Consider the following 15,286-nt stretch of genomic DNA (forward strand, 5'->3'; position numbering starts at 1 on the left):
CCACTTTCACCACCTCACCACCTGCCCACCTTAGCACATGCCTACCTCATCACCTGCCCACTTCACCACCTGCTCTCCTTACCACCTGCCCACCTCACCACCAGCTACCCCTACGCATTCCTCCAATCTTTACTTTCATCCTTCAGAGTGCAGGTACTGTACTTCCCACCTCCAGGACTGTAACATCACCACCCATCCTTCAGAGTGTAGGTACTGTACTTCCCACCTCAAGGACTGTAACATCACCACCCATCCTTCAGAGTACAGGTTCTGTACTTCCCACCTCAAGGACTGTAACATCACCATCCATCCTACAGAGTACAGGTACTGTACTTCCCACCTCAAGGACTGTAACATCACCATCCATCCTTCAGAGTACAGGTTCTGTACTTCTCACATCAAGGACTGTAACATCACCATCCATCCTTCAGAGTACAGGTACTGTACATCCCACCTCAAGGACTGTAACATCACCACCCATCCTTCAGAGTACAGGTACTGTACTTCCCACCTCAAGGACTGTAACATCACCATCCATCCTTCAGAGTACAGGTACTGTACTTCCCACCTCCAGGACTGTAACATCACCACCCATCCTTCAGAGTACAGGTACTGTACTTCCCACCTCCAGGACTGTAACATCACCACCCATCCTTCAGAGTACAGGTACTGTACTTCCCACCTCCAGGACTGTAACATCACCACCCATCCTTCAGAGTGCAGGTACTGTACTTCCCACCTCAAGGACTGTAACATCACCACCCATCCTTCAGAGTACAGGTACTGTACTTCCCACCTCAAGGACTGTAACATCACCACCCATCCTTCAGAGTACAGGTTCTGTACTTCCCACCTCCAGGACTGTAACATCACCATCCATCCTTCAGAGTACAGGTATTGTGCTTCCCACCTCCAGGACTGTAACATCACCACCCATCCTTCAGAGTGCAGGTACTGTACTTCCCACCTCCAGGACTGTAACATCACCACCCATCCTTCAGAGTACAGGTACTGTACTTCCCACCTCAAGGACTGTAACATCACCACCCATCCTTCAGAGTACAGGTACTGTACTTCCCACCTCCAAGACTGTAACATCACCACCCATCCTTCAGAGTGCAGGTACTGTACTTCCCACCTCCAGGACTGTAACATCACCACCCATCCTTCAGAGTACAGGTACTGTACTTCCCACCTCCAGGACTGTAACATCCTCACCCATCCTTCAGAGTACAGGTACTGTACTTCCCACCTCCAGGATTGTAACATCACCATCCATCCTTCAGAGTACAGGTACTGTACTTCCCACCTCCAGGACTGTAACATCACCACCCATCCTTCAGAGTACAGGTTCTGTACTTCCCACCTCCAGGACTGTAACATCACCATCCATCCTTCAGAGTACAGGTACTGTACTTCCCACCTCCAGGACTGTAACATCCTCACCCATCCTTCAGAGTACAGGTACTGTACTTCCCACCTCCAGGATTGTAACATCACCACCCATCCTTCAGAGTACAGGTACTGTACTTCCCACCTCCAGGACTGTAACATCACCACCCATCCTTCAGAGTACAGGTTCTGTACTTCCCACCTCCAGGACTGTAACATCACCACCCATCCTTCAGAGTACAGGTACTGTACTTCCCACCTCCAGGAGTGTAACATCACCATCCATCCTTCAGAGTACAGGTACTGTACTTCCCACCTCAAGGACTGTAACATCACCAGCCATCCTTCAGAGTGCAGGTACTGTACTTCCCACCTCAAGGACTGTAACATCACCACCCATCCTTCAGAGTGCAGGTACTGTACTTCCCACCTCCAGGACTGTAACATCACCACCCATCCTTCAGAGTGCAGGTACTGTACTTCCCACCTCCAGGACTGTAACATCACCACCCATCCTTCAGAGTACAGGTACTGTACTTCCCACCTCAAGGACTGTAACATCACCATCCATCCTTCAGAGTACAGGTACTGTACTTCCCACCTCCAGGACTGTAACATCACCATCCATCCTTCAGAGTACAGGTACTGTACTTCCCACCTCCAGGACTGTAACATCACCACCCATCCTTCAGAGTACAGGTACTGTACTTCCCACCTCCAGGACTGTAACATCACCATCCATCCTTCAGAGTACAGGTACTGTACTTCCCACCTCCAGGACTGTAACATCCTCACCCATCCTTCAGAGTACAGGTACTGTACTTCCCACCTCCAGGACTGTAACATCACCACCCATCCTTCAGAGTACAGGTACTGTATTTCCCACCTCCAGGACTGTAACATCACCATCCATGACCTGATGTGTTCATTCCATCAATCTTGATAGAATTACTTCAAGACTGATGGACTGAACACATTGACTCCAGGTTGAGGGACTGATTACTTCAAACTCGTTCTTATCTTCTACCATTTTTCTCTGTATTGGACTGAAGAAACCACTGGCTGGCGAAACGTTTCCATAGTAAAGGTACCCAAGTGTTCAACAAGTGTCTCATTCATTAAGTTGTCGGTTTTCTGAACCATTCACTTGCAAGAAGTGAGAGTCATTAAAATTCCATGTCATCTGTTCATCTTCATTTAAGAAAACTTTAATAATGAAAGAAAAATTTAAAGTCAATTCTCAGTCAATAGCTCAGGAGCTGAAAGTGATTAGTGAAAATTAAAAAAAATTAGAAATATTTCTTTTCATATGCCAAAAAACAAGGCAAAAACCACATCTAGTATAATGGCCCTCGCTCTGACAAGATGGAACTTACACAGATGACAGCAAAGAAATGAGCGAGATACTGAAACCTTAATACAACTCTGTGTTTAGCGAGTCACTAATCAGTCTAAAGATCGACAATTCAAATATTTTTTTCATGAATGAGCCTCGAAACCCTGTCAATGTATACCAAATTTCTGACGTAACCCTAACTCCGCTAGGCTTTGAAAAAGCCATTGACAACATGCCCATACACTCAGCCCCAGGCCCAGACTCGTGGAACTCTGTGTTCATTAAGAACTGCGATAAACCCCCCTTCGCTGGCTCTAAGTATGCTATGGAGAAGGAGCATACAAACAAGTGAGATTCCAGTCACTAAAAACAACGGATATAACCCAATTCCATAAAGGTGGCAGCAAAGCAATAGCTAAGGGCTATAGACCAATAACTCTAACGTCCCACATCATAAAAATCTTTGAAAGAGTTCTAAGAAGTAGGACTGCAAACCACCTGGATTCCCAACAATTGCACAATCCAGGGCAACATGGGTTCAGGGCAGGTCGCTCCTGCCTCTCGCAACTACTGGATTACTATGATATGGTCTTGGATGCTGTGGGAAACAAAATGCAGATGTAGTATACACAGATTTTGCAAGTCTTTGACAAGTGCGATGATGGTGTAATAGCGCACAAAATGTGTGCTAAAGGGATAACTGACAAAGTGGGCAGATGAATCTTCAACTTTCTAACCAATCGAATACAAATAGTGGTAAACAGAGTTAAATCGGAAGCTGCCGTAGTGAAAAGATCTATTCCACAAGGCACAGTACTCGCCCCCATCCTGTTCCTCATCCTCATATTAGACATGCTGGGATCTGCATGAGAGCGGTATCCACTGAAGACACAGTAAATCTACAAGAAGATATAAACCAAGTTTTCCAATGGACAACGAAGAACAATATGATGTTCAATGAGGACAAATTCCAACGACTCAGTTATGAAAGACTAGAGGAAATAATAACTAGAACTGAGTATACTACAAATTCTAATCACACAATAGAGCGGAAAAGTAATGTAAAGGACCCGGGAGTGGTAATGTCTGAGACCTCACCTTCAAGGACCACAACAGTGCCGCTATGAGAAAAATAATAGGATGGATAATGAGAACATTCAAAACAAGAGATGCCAAGCCAATGATCCTCTTTAAATCATTTGTTCTCTCTAGGCTGGAATACTTCAGTACATTAACATCTCCATTCAAGGCAGGTGAAATCGCAGATCTTGAGTGTACAGAGATCCTTTACTGCATATGTATAAGTTCCATCAAACACCTTAACTACTGGGAAAGCTTGGAAATATTTGACTTGTACTCACTGGAGCGCAGGCGAGAGTGATACATCATAATCTACACCTGGAAAATCCTAGAGGAACTGGTCCCTAATCTGCGCACAAAAATCACTCCCTACGAAAAGCAAAAGACTTGGCAGGCGATGCAACATACCTCCAATGAAAAGTAAGGGCGCCATTAGTACACTAAGAGAAAACACAATAAGTGTCCGGGACCCAAGACTGTTCAACAGCCTCAGACCACCCGTAAGGGAAATTACCAGTAGACCCCTGGTTGTCTTCAAGAGGGAGCTGGACAGATACCTGAAGTCAGTGCCGGATCAGCCGGGCTGTTGTTCGTACGTTGGACTATGTGCGGCCAGCAGTAACAGCCTAGTTGATCAGGCCCTGATCCACCGGGAGGCCTAATCATGGACCGGGCCGCGGGGGCGTTGATCCCCGGAACACCCTCCAGGTAGTGTATGCTATACACTGAGAGACTGTATACATCCTGTTGTAGGTAGCATGACGTAGTGTCACTGTTGTAGTTATGATGTGACGTCACTGTCGTAGTTATGATGTGACGTCACTGTTGTAGTAAACATGGTGTGATGTCACTGCTATAAACATGTGACGTCACTGTTGTAGCTAACATGAGGTGACGTCACTGGCTTTGTGAAGCCAGGGAAACATAGCTCTGGAGTTACTCAAATAGTCAGCTGGCCTAATCGATAGTTAATTAACTAGCCGAATAAATTAGTTACCTAGCTGGTCAAATGCATAGTTAGTTTGCTAACCAGATAATCATTAATGTGGCCAAATGGAGAGTTAGCTGTCCAAAGAGATACACAGTTGGCCAGGTAGGTAGCTGGTTAGCTGGCCAGATAGGTAGCTGGTTAGCTGGCCAGGTAGGTAGCTGGTTAGCTGGCCAGGTAGGTAGCTGGTTAGCTTGTCAGGTAGGTAGCTGGTTAGCTGGCCAGGTAGGTAGCTGGTTAGCTGGTCAGGTAGGCAGCTGGTTAGCTGGCCAGGTAGGTAGCTGGTTAGCTGGTCAGGTAGGTAGCTGGTTAGCTGGCCAGGTAGGTAGCTGGTTAGCTGGTCAGGTAGGTAGCTGGTTAGCTGGCCAGGTAGGTAGCTGGTTAGCTGGCCAGGTAGGTAGCTGGTTAGCTGGCCAGGTAGGTAGCTGGTTAGCTGGCCACACACAGTGAACCAACAAACATCTCTCCTGTTCATAATATGGGAAGAAAAGACCAACAATCCTGCCAGAGTGCAAAACATTTACCAGGCTTCCACAAGTCATACAACATGATAGGAGGTATAGTGCTTTCCTGGATGGTTACTGTCTAACAAACTAGTGTCAGAGTGCAGAACATTTACCAGGCTTCCACAAGTCATACAACATGATAGGAGGATAGTGCTTTCCTGGATGGTTACTGTCTAACAAACTAGTGTCAGAGTGCAGAACATTTACCAGGCTTCCACAAGTCATACAACATGATAGGAGGATAGTGCCTTCCTGGATGGTTACTGTCTAACAAACTAGTGTCAGAGTGCAGAACATTTACCAGGCTTGCACAAGTCATACAACATGATAGGAGGATAGTGCTTTCCTGGATGGTTACTGTCTAACAAACTAGTGTCAGAGTGCAGAACATTTACCAGGCTTGCACAAGTCATACAACATGATAGGAGGATAGTGCTTTCCTGGATGGTTACTGTCTAGCAAACTAGTGTCAGAGTGCAGAACATTTACCAGGCTTCCACAAGTCATACAACATGATAGGAGGATAGTGCTTTCCTGGATGGTTACTGTCTAACAAACTAGTGTCAGAGTGCAGAACATTTACCAGGCTTCCACAAGTCATACAACATGATAGGAGGATAGTGCTTTCCTGGATGGTTACTGTCTAACAAACTAGTATCAGAGTGCAGAACATTTACCAGGCTTGCACAAGTCATACAACATGATAGGAGGATAGTGCTTTCCTGGATGGTTACTGTCTAACAAACTAGTGTCAGAGTGCAGAACATTTACCAGGCTTGCACAAGTCATACAACATGATAGGAGGATAGTGCTTTCCTGGATGGTTACTGTCTAACAAACTAGTGTCAGAGTGCAGAACATTTACCAGGCTTGCACAAGTCATACAACATGATAGGAGGATAGTGCTTTCCTGGATGGTTACTGTCTAACAAACTAGTGTCAGAGTGCAGAACATTTACCAGGCTTCCACAAGTCATACAACATGATAGGAGGATAGTGCTTTCCTGGATGGTTACTGTCTAACAAACTAGTGTCAGAGTGCAGAACATTTACCAGGCTTGCACAAGTCATACAACATGATAGGAGGATAGTGCTTTCCTGGATGGTTACTGTCTAACAAACTAGTGTCAGAGTGCAGAACATTTACCAGGCTTGCACAAGTCATACAACATGATAGGAGGACAGTGCTTTCCTGGATGGTTACTGTCTAACAAACTAGTGTCAGAGTGCAGAACATTTACCAGGCTTGCACAAGTCATACAACATGATAGGAGGATAGTGCTTTCCTGGATGGTTACTGTCTAATAAACTAGTGTCAGAGTGCAGAACATTTACCAGGCTTGCACAAGTCATACAACATGATAGGAGGATAGTGCTTTCCTGGATGGTTACTGTCTAACAAACTAGTGTCAGAGTGCAGAACATTTACCAGGCTTGCACAAGTCATACAACATGATAGGAGGATAGTGATTTCCTGGATGATTACTGTCTAACAAACTAGTGTCAGAGTGCAGAACATTTACCAGGCTTGCACAAGTCATACAACATGATAGGAGGATAGTGCTTTCCTGGATGATTACTGTCTAACAAACTAGTGTCAGAGTGCAGAACATTTACCAGGCTTGCACAAGTCATACAACATGATAGGAGGGTTGTGCCTCCCTGGGTTATCAACATCCTGAACCACCACACACAACGCACACTTTCATTATTCATTATTTACCACACCAAAACAAGTAAAGTCTTCCAAACCTCAATACGGATGATTATTATTTCTTTCACACACGACCGCAGGTAGACCAGCAGCTGCAAAGGTTACCTTCAGAGAGGAATTCAATACTTCATTTCAGGGTGTTTGAACAAGATCAACAGGAAGTAGAGCTTCTTACGGTGTGTGGCGGTGCCATGAAGGTGCGTGTTAGCAGACTCCGTAACACTAGTTACTTCACGCTAGTACACACACACACACACACACACACACACACACACACACACACACACACACACACACACACACATTACAATAAACTTCATAACAGTATGGGTCGACACTCGATATGCGGAAAGTAACGGCACTCGCCACTCTTTGTTACTCTCACACACCTTAACTCACCTTAATTAACACACCTTAACTCACACACCTTAACTTACACACACTTTCAATCACATAGTTTTACACAACTCACACACATTAAGACACACTTCTCACACACTCTAACACACTCTTAGTCATCATATACAAGTATTCATCTTAGTGCTGTAAACATATGCTTCAAAATTATTATAATTATTATTATTATTATTATTATTATTATTATTATTATTATTATTATTATTATTATCACCGAGAATTACTTATCATCAAAGGGTCATACAGCATTTGGGGAAATAGAGGAAATCAATTTTGTTCCAAGGAAAACAACTCAGTCCCTTGAATCAAGAGCCGTGCATCATCAGCATGAAGGCGCCCTTCACCGCCTTCCCTTCTACACGGCGGTAGGAAAACTTATATATTATACGAACCTCATATATCATATAATAATGTTGGTAGAATTACCGACTACTACTACTACTACTACTACTACTACTACTACTACTACTACTACTACTACTACCACCACCACAAGTACAACTACTACCACCACAAATACTACTACTACTACTACCACCACAAGTACTACTACTACTACTACCACCACCACAAGTACTACTAATACAACTACTACCACCACAAGTACTACTACTACTACTACCACCACCACAAGTACTACTACTACTACTACCACAAGTACTACTACTACTACTACCACCACCACAAGTACTACTACTACTACTACCACCACCACAAGTACTACTACTACCACCACAAATACTACTACTACTACTACCACCACAAGTACTACTACTACTACAACTACCACCACAAGTACTACTACTACTACTACCACCACCACAAGTACTACTGCTACCACCACAAATACTACTACTACTACTACTACTACCACCACAAGTACTACTACTACTACCACCACAGGTACTACTACTACTACTACCACCACCACAAGTACTACTACTACTACTACTACCACCACCACAAGTACTACTACTACCACAAGTACTACTACTACCACAAGTACTACTACTACTACTACTACTACCACCACAAGTACTACTACTACTACTACTACTTCCACCACAAGTACTACTACTACTACTACTACTACTACTACCATCACCACAAGTACTACTATTACTATCACCACAAGTACTACTACTACTATCACCACAAGTACTACTACTACTACTACTACCACCACCACAAGTACTACTACTACTACTACCACCACCACCACAAGTACTACTACTACTACCACAAGTACTACTACTACTACTACTATTACTATCACCACAAGTACTACTACTACTACTACAACTACTATTACCACAAGTACTACTACTACTATCACCACAAGTACTACTACTACTATCACCATAAGTACTACTACTACTACTACTACCACCACAAGTACTACTACTACTACCACCACAAGTACTACTACTACTACCACAACAAATACTACTACTACTACCACCACAAGTACTACTACTACTACCACCACAAGTACTACTACTACTACCACCACAAGTACTACTACTACTACCACAAGTACTACTACTACTACCACAAGTACTACTACTACTACCACAAGTACTACTACTACTACTACTACTACCACAAGTACTACTACTACTACTACCACCACAAGTACTACTACTACTACTACTACTAACACAAGTACTACTACTACTACTACTACTACTATCACCACAAGTACTACTACTACTACTACTGCCACCACAAGTACTACTACTACTACTACTATCACCACAAGTACTACTACTACTACTACTACTAACACAAGTACTACTACTACTACCACCACAAGTACTACTACTACTACCACCACAAGTACTACTACTACCACCACAAGTACTACTACTACTACCACCACAAGTACTGCTACTACTACCACCACAAGTACTACTACTACCACAAGTACTACTACTTCTACCACAAGTACTACTACTACTATCACCACAAGTACCACTACTACTACCACAAGTACTGCTACTACTACCACCACAAGTACTACTACTACTACTACCACCAAAAAAACTACTACTACTACTACTACCACCACAGGTACTACTACTACTACCACCACAAGTACTGCTACTACTACCACCACAAGTACTACTACTGCCACCACAAGTACTACTACTACTACTACCACCACAAGTACTACTACTACTACCACCACAAGTACTACTACTACTACCACAAGTACTGCTACTACTACCACCACAAGTACTACTACTACTACCACCACAAGTACTGCTACTACTACCACCACAAGTACTACTACTACTACCACCACAAGTACTGCTACTACTACCACCACAAGTACTACTACTACTACCACAAGTACTACTACTACCACAAGTACTACTACTACTACTACCACCACAAGTACTACTACCACCACAAGTACTACTACTACCACAAGTACTACTACTACCACAAGTACTACTACTACCACAAGTACTACTACTACTACCACAAGTACTACTACTACTACCACAAGTACTACTACTACTACCACAAGTACTACTACTACTACCACAAGTACTACTACTACTACCACAAGTACTACTACTACTACCACAAGTACTACTACTACTACCACAAGTACTACTACTACTACTACCACAAGTACTACTACTACCACAAGTACTACTACTACTACCACAAGTACTACTACTACCACAAGTACTACTACTACTACCACAAGTACTACTACTACCACCACAAGTACTACTACTACCACCACAAGTACTACTACTACTACTACCACCACCACAAGTACTACCACCACAAGTACTACTACTATTACCACCACAGGTACTATTACTACTACCACCTACAGTAATTATATTACACTTTGCACCTCACATTAATACCTATATATACCCTCTGTGTCCAAGTATTGTTTGTAACAGCTTGACAAAGCTCCTGGAGAGAGAAACGTTGTCACAATAAAATGTCGCATTAGTTGCACTTGTGTCCTTTTACCTAAAATATTTCATATTGGTGTGGCTACTACTAACATCAACAGCATGTTTGACCAAGCAATCAATAGGCTCTGGCGGTCAAAGGTCGGGCACCAGAGTACGAAAACTCTCGAACTGTCACCGGTAAATCAGAGACGAGGACTTTTTCAAGGTCTGGTCGCTGGAATACAGATGAGATCACGGCCTCAAGGAACCGTGTTCAGGAAGGTCTTTGACAGAGTCACACACGGGACACTGGTAAAGAAACTAGCAGCACACGATATAGGAGGGGAAATTATCTCCAGGATCGAGGCACGGCTCAGAAAAATGAACACTAATGGGGAGAAATCAGAGAGGGGACCCATTACATAAACAATTTGACCAATGTTACTAAAATAGTCTGTCCATTCACTGATGATGATGACACACAGCGCTGCACCGTGACATGGATAATGTATGTTGAAAATGATATACCGACAAGTTGATGAGTAAGACACATGTGCAACAGTTAGGTATCTTCATTGTTGAAAATGTTCACCTACACAGTAGGCTTCTTCAGTCAAATACAGAGGCAGCAGGTGTAGCAGCGATATGAAGATGATGTGATAAGTCCATCAACTTTGGAGAAATAGTATTCGAAGTGGTCAGTGCCTCTGCCTGGAGAACTGAAGAGTTCAGCGCCATGGAGTTGAACTCTTCTCACACTTCGGTCACTATTCTTTCCCTCTCTCGGTCTAGATCTATACTATAGAATGGACATAAATGCGCTGGAAAACATAGAGAAAGATGACGAAGTTGATCCCATGTATCAAAAATCTTTGCTACGAGGACAAACTGAGGGCCCTGAATATGCAATCTGGTAAAACATAGAATTAGCGGGGATATGATAGAAATATTCAAATGGCAGACAGGTATAAAAAAAAGGCGATATAAATAACGTGATGAAAATATCTACCCACGACAGGACTCCAGCAATGGCTCGAATTTGGAAAACTTTGAAAAGATATAGGAAAGAACGAGTTTGGCAATAAAGTTGTAGATGAGTGGAACAAATTTCCAGTAGCGTCACTGAAACGAGAACCCTGAGTAACTAAAAATAAGTTGGAGAGGAATTGCCCATGGAACTCATCTTTCAAGTTTAATTTTAACCTCCAAGACACCAGGATGCAAATGTAACATCAGAATGGAATGGAGGAACACTGCAGGAGGCCTACTGATCTGCAGTGTAAGAGCGAAGGACACACGTTGCAGAATAAGCATTTAGTGGGTCAACGTTTCGGTCAGCCTTATCAAATCACGAGAGAGCTCCACATAACGTAAAACGTTGTCCCAATAACAGCTAATACTGCAGAGTATTACCACTGCTGGTGAAGCCATCTCTTGGTGACAATCTCCTCACCACACTCGCTCCTAACTTACAGTAACTGTCACGTCTTTGTAACGGTATACAAGGACTTTCTGAACCTGGGAACGTGTAGAGTAGGCTGGTAGACAGCAACCACCCGGGAGGTACTACCATCCATACAGTCGTGTGAGTGAAACAATAGGTAGTAGGCTGGTAGACAGCAACCACCCAGGGAGGTACTACCATCCACTAATGTGTGGATGCAAGTTGTTAGACAGCAACCATCAAGGAAGATTCAACCATCCGGCCACCCAATGAACAATCAATATTTCATGTGTGTGTGTGTGTGTGTGTGTGTGTGTGTGTGTGTGTGTGTGTGTGTGTGTGTGTGTGTGTGTGTGTGTGTGTGTGTGTGTGTGTGTGTACTCACCTAGTTGTACTCACCTAGATGAGGTTGCGGGGGTCGAGTCCGAGCTCCTGGCCCCGCCTCTTCACTGATCGCCACTAGGTCACTCTCCCTGAACCGTGAGCTTTATCATACCTCTGCTTAAAGCTATGTATGGATCCTGCCTCCACTACATCGCTTCCCAAACTATTCCACTTACTGACTACTCTGTGGCTGAAGAAATACTTCCTAACATCCCTGTGATTCATGTGTGTCTTCAACTTCCAACTGTGTCCCCTTGTTACTGTGTCCAATCTCTGGAACATCCTGTCTTTGTCCACCTTGTCAATTCTTCTCAGTATTTTGTATGTCGTTATCATGTCCCCCCTATCTCTCCTGTCCTCCAGTGTCGTCAGGTTGATTTCCCTTAACCTCTCCTCGTAGGACATACCTCTTAGCTCGGGGACTAGTCTTGTTGCAAACCTTTGCACTTTCTCTAGTTTCTTACGTGCTTGGCTAGGTGTGGGTTCCAAACTGGTGCCGCATACTCCAATATGGGCCTAACGTACACTGTGTACAGGGTCCTGTGTGTACTCACCTAATTGTGGTTGCAGGGGTCGAGACTCAGCTCCTGGCACCGCCTCTTCACTGATCGCTACTAGGTCCTCTTCCTCTCTGCTTCCTGAGCTCTGTCAAACCTCTTCTTAAAACTATGTATGGTTCCTGCCTCCACTACTTCACTTGCTAGGCTATTCCACTTCCTGACGACTCAATGATTGAAGAAACACTTCCTAACATCCCTGTGACTCGTCTGAGTCTTCAGCTTCCAAATGTGACCCCTTGTTTCTGTGTCCCCTCTCTGGAACATCCTTTCACTGTCCACCTTGTCTATTCCCTGCAGTATCTTGTATGTCGTTATCATGTCTCCCCTGACCCTTCTGTCCTCCAGTGTCGTCAGTCCGATTTCCCTCAACCTTTCCTAGTACGACAATTCCCTGAGCTCTGGAACTAGCCTTGTTGCAAACCTTTGTACTTTCTCTAACTTCTTGACGTGCTTGACCAGGTGTGGGTTCCAGACTGGTGCTGCATACTCCAGTATGGGCCTAACATACACAGTGTACAGTGTCTTGAACGATTCCTTATTAAGGTATCGGAACGCTATTCTCAGGTTCGCCAGGCGCCCATATGCTGCAGCAGTTATTTGGTTGATGTGTGCCTCCGGTGACGTGCTCGGTGTTATGGTCACCCAAAGATCTTTCTCCCTGAGTGAGGTCTGTAGTCTTTGTCCACCTAGCCTATACTTTGTCTGTGGTCTTCTTTGCCCCTCCCCAATCTTCATGCCTTTGCATTTGGCAGGGCTGAATTCGAGAAGCCAGTTTCTGGACCACGTGTCCAGCCTGTCCAAGTCTCTTTGCAGTCCTGCCTCATCCTCATCCGATTTAATTCTTCTCATCAGCTTCACATCATCTGCGAATAGGGACACTTCAGAGTCTATTCCTTCCATCATGTCGTTCGCATATATCAAAAATAGCACTGGTCCTAGAACTGACCCCTGTGGGACCCCGCTCGTCACAGGCGCCCACTGTGATACCTCTTCACGTACCATGACTCGTTGTTGCCTCCCTGCCAGGTATTCCCTGATCCATTGCAGTGCCCTCCCTGTTATATGCGCCTGATCCTCCAGCTTCTGCACTAATCTCTTGTGAGGAACTGTGTCAAAGGCCTTCCTGCAGTCCAGGAAAATGCAATCAACCCACCCCTCTCTCTCGTGTCTTACTTCTGTTACCTTGTCATAAAACTCCAGAAGGTTTGTGACAGGATTTGCCTTCCATGAACCCATGCTGGTTTTCATTTATAATCTTGTTCCGTTCCAGGTGTTCCACCACTCTCCTGATAATCTTCTCCACGACTTTGCATACTATACATGTCAGAGACGTGTGTGTGTGTGTGTGTGTGTGTGTGTGTGTGTGTGTGTGTGTGTGTGTGTGTGTGTGTGTGTGTGTGTGTGTGTGTGTGTGTGTAAGACGGTATTAACTACCATTCCACTATATACTAAGAGCACATATCATCAATACATATTAAGAAGTTATTCTTACTCCAGATCTGAATAACTCTAATCTCATATGCAAACAAATGGCTCCAGTGAATATATAAGTACAAGAAGGCCAGAGGGAGGAGGTAATAAGAGAGGATTGAAGCCTAACCGCAACACCACAATTTCCTGTACTCACGTACCAAGGAACCGTTTCCCGACCCCACAGAAAGCTACCACTTGTGTTCCTGTCTTATACTCCTACTACTTATACTTCTCTTATCTATTATACACACTAACTCCTCCCTTATACTCACTGTACATTAATTAAATACTGTATAGGGCCACATAGATTATATTACTGTATTTTAATTCCGTGTAACTCTAAATTTGGGGAGCGGGGAAGTGGCCGCAGCTGCTGCAACCACATGACCGGATTCCATGAGTGCTGCGGCTGCGGCCGCGCACTTGTCCCATATCTGGAAACAGTGTCACTGAGGGCACCTGTGTGTGTGTGTACTCACCTAATTGTGGTTGCAGGGGTCGAGACTCAGCTCCTGGCCCCGAATCTTCACTGATCGCTACTAGGTCCTCTCCCTCTCTGCTTCCTGAGCTTTGTCATACCTCTTCTTAAAACTATGTATGGTTCCTGCCTCCACTACTTCACTTGCTAGGCTATTCCACTTCCTGACGACTCTATGACTGAAGAAATACTTCCTAACGTCCCTGTGACTCGTCTGAGTCTTCAGCTTCCAGTTGTGACCCCTTGTTTCTGTGTCCCCTCACTGGGAACATCCTATCTCTGTCCACCTTGTCTATTCCCCGCAGTATCTTGTATGTCGTTATCATGTCTCCCCTGACCCCTCTGTCCTCCAGTGTCGTCAGTCCGATTTCCCTCAACCTTTCCTCGTACGACATTCCCCTGAGCTCTGGGACTAGCCTTGTTGCAAACCTTTGTACTTTCTCTAACTACTTGACGTGCTTGATCAGGTGTGGGTTCCAGACTGGTGCTGCATACTCCAGTATGGGCCTAACATACACAGTGTACAGTGTCTTGAACGATTCCTCATTAAGGTATCGGAACGCTATTCTCAGGTTTGCCAGGCGCCC

The 15,286-nt window shown here is 44.4% G+C and overlaps 1 protein-coding gene across 1 annotated transcript in view; it reads right to left on the bottom strand.

The window, feature by feature from the left end:
- Positions 1-15,286, bottom strand: part of LOC128687667 (cadherin-99C) — a 302,830-nt gene that overhangs the window by 253,753 nt on the left and 33,791 nt on the right. The window lies entirely within an intron of this gene.

This window comes from Cherax quadricarinatus, chromosome 11, assembly GCF_038502225.1.
Source record: "Cherax quadricarinatus isolate ZL_2023a chromosome 11, ASM3850222v1, whole genome shotgun sequence".
NCBI classification, from domain to species: Eukaryota; Metazoa; Arthropoda; class Malacostraca; order Decapoda; family Parastacidae; genus Cherax; species Cherax quadricarinatus.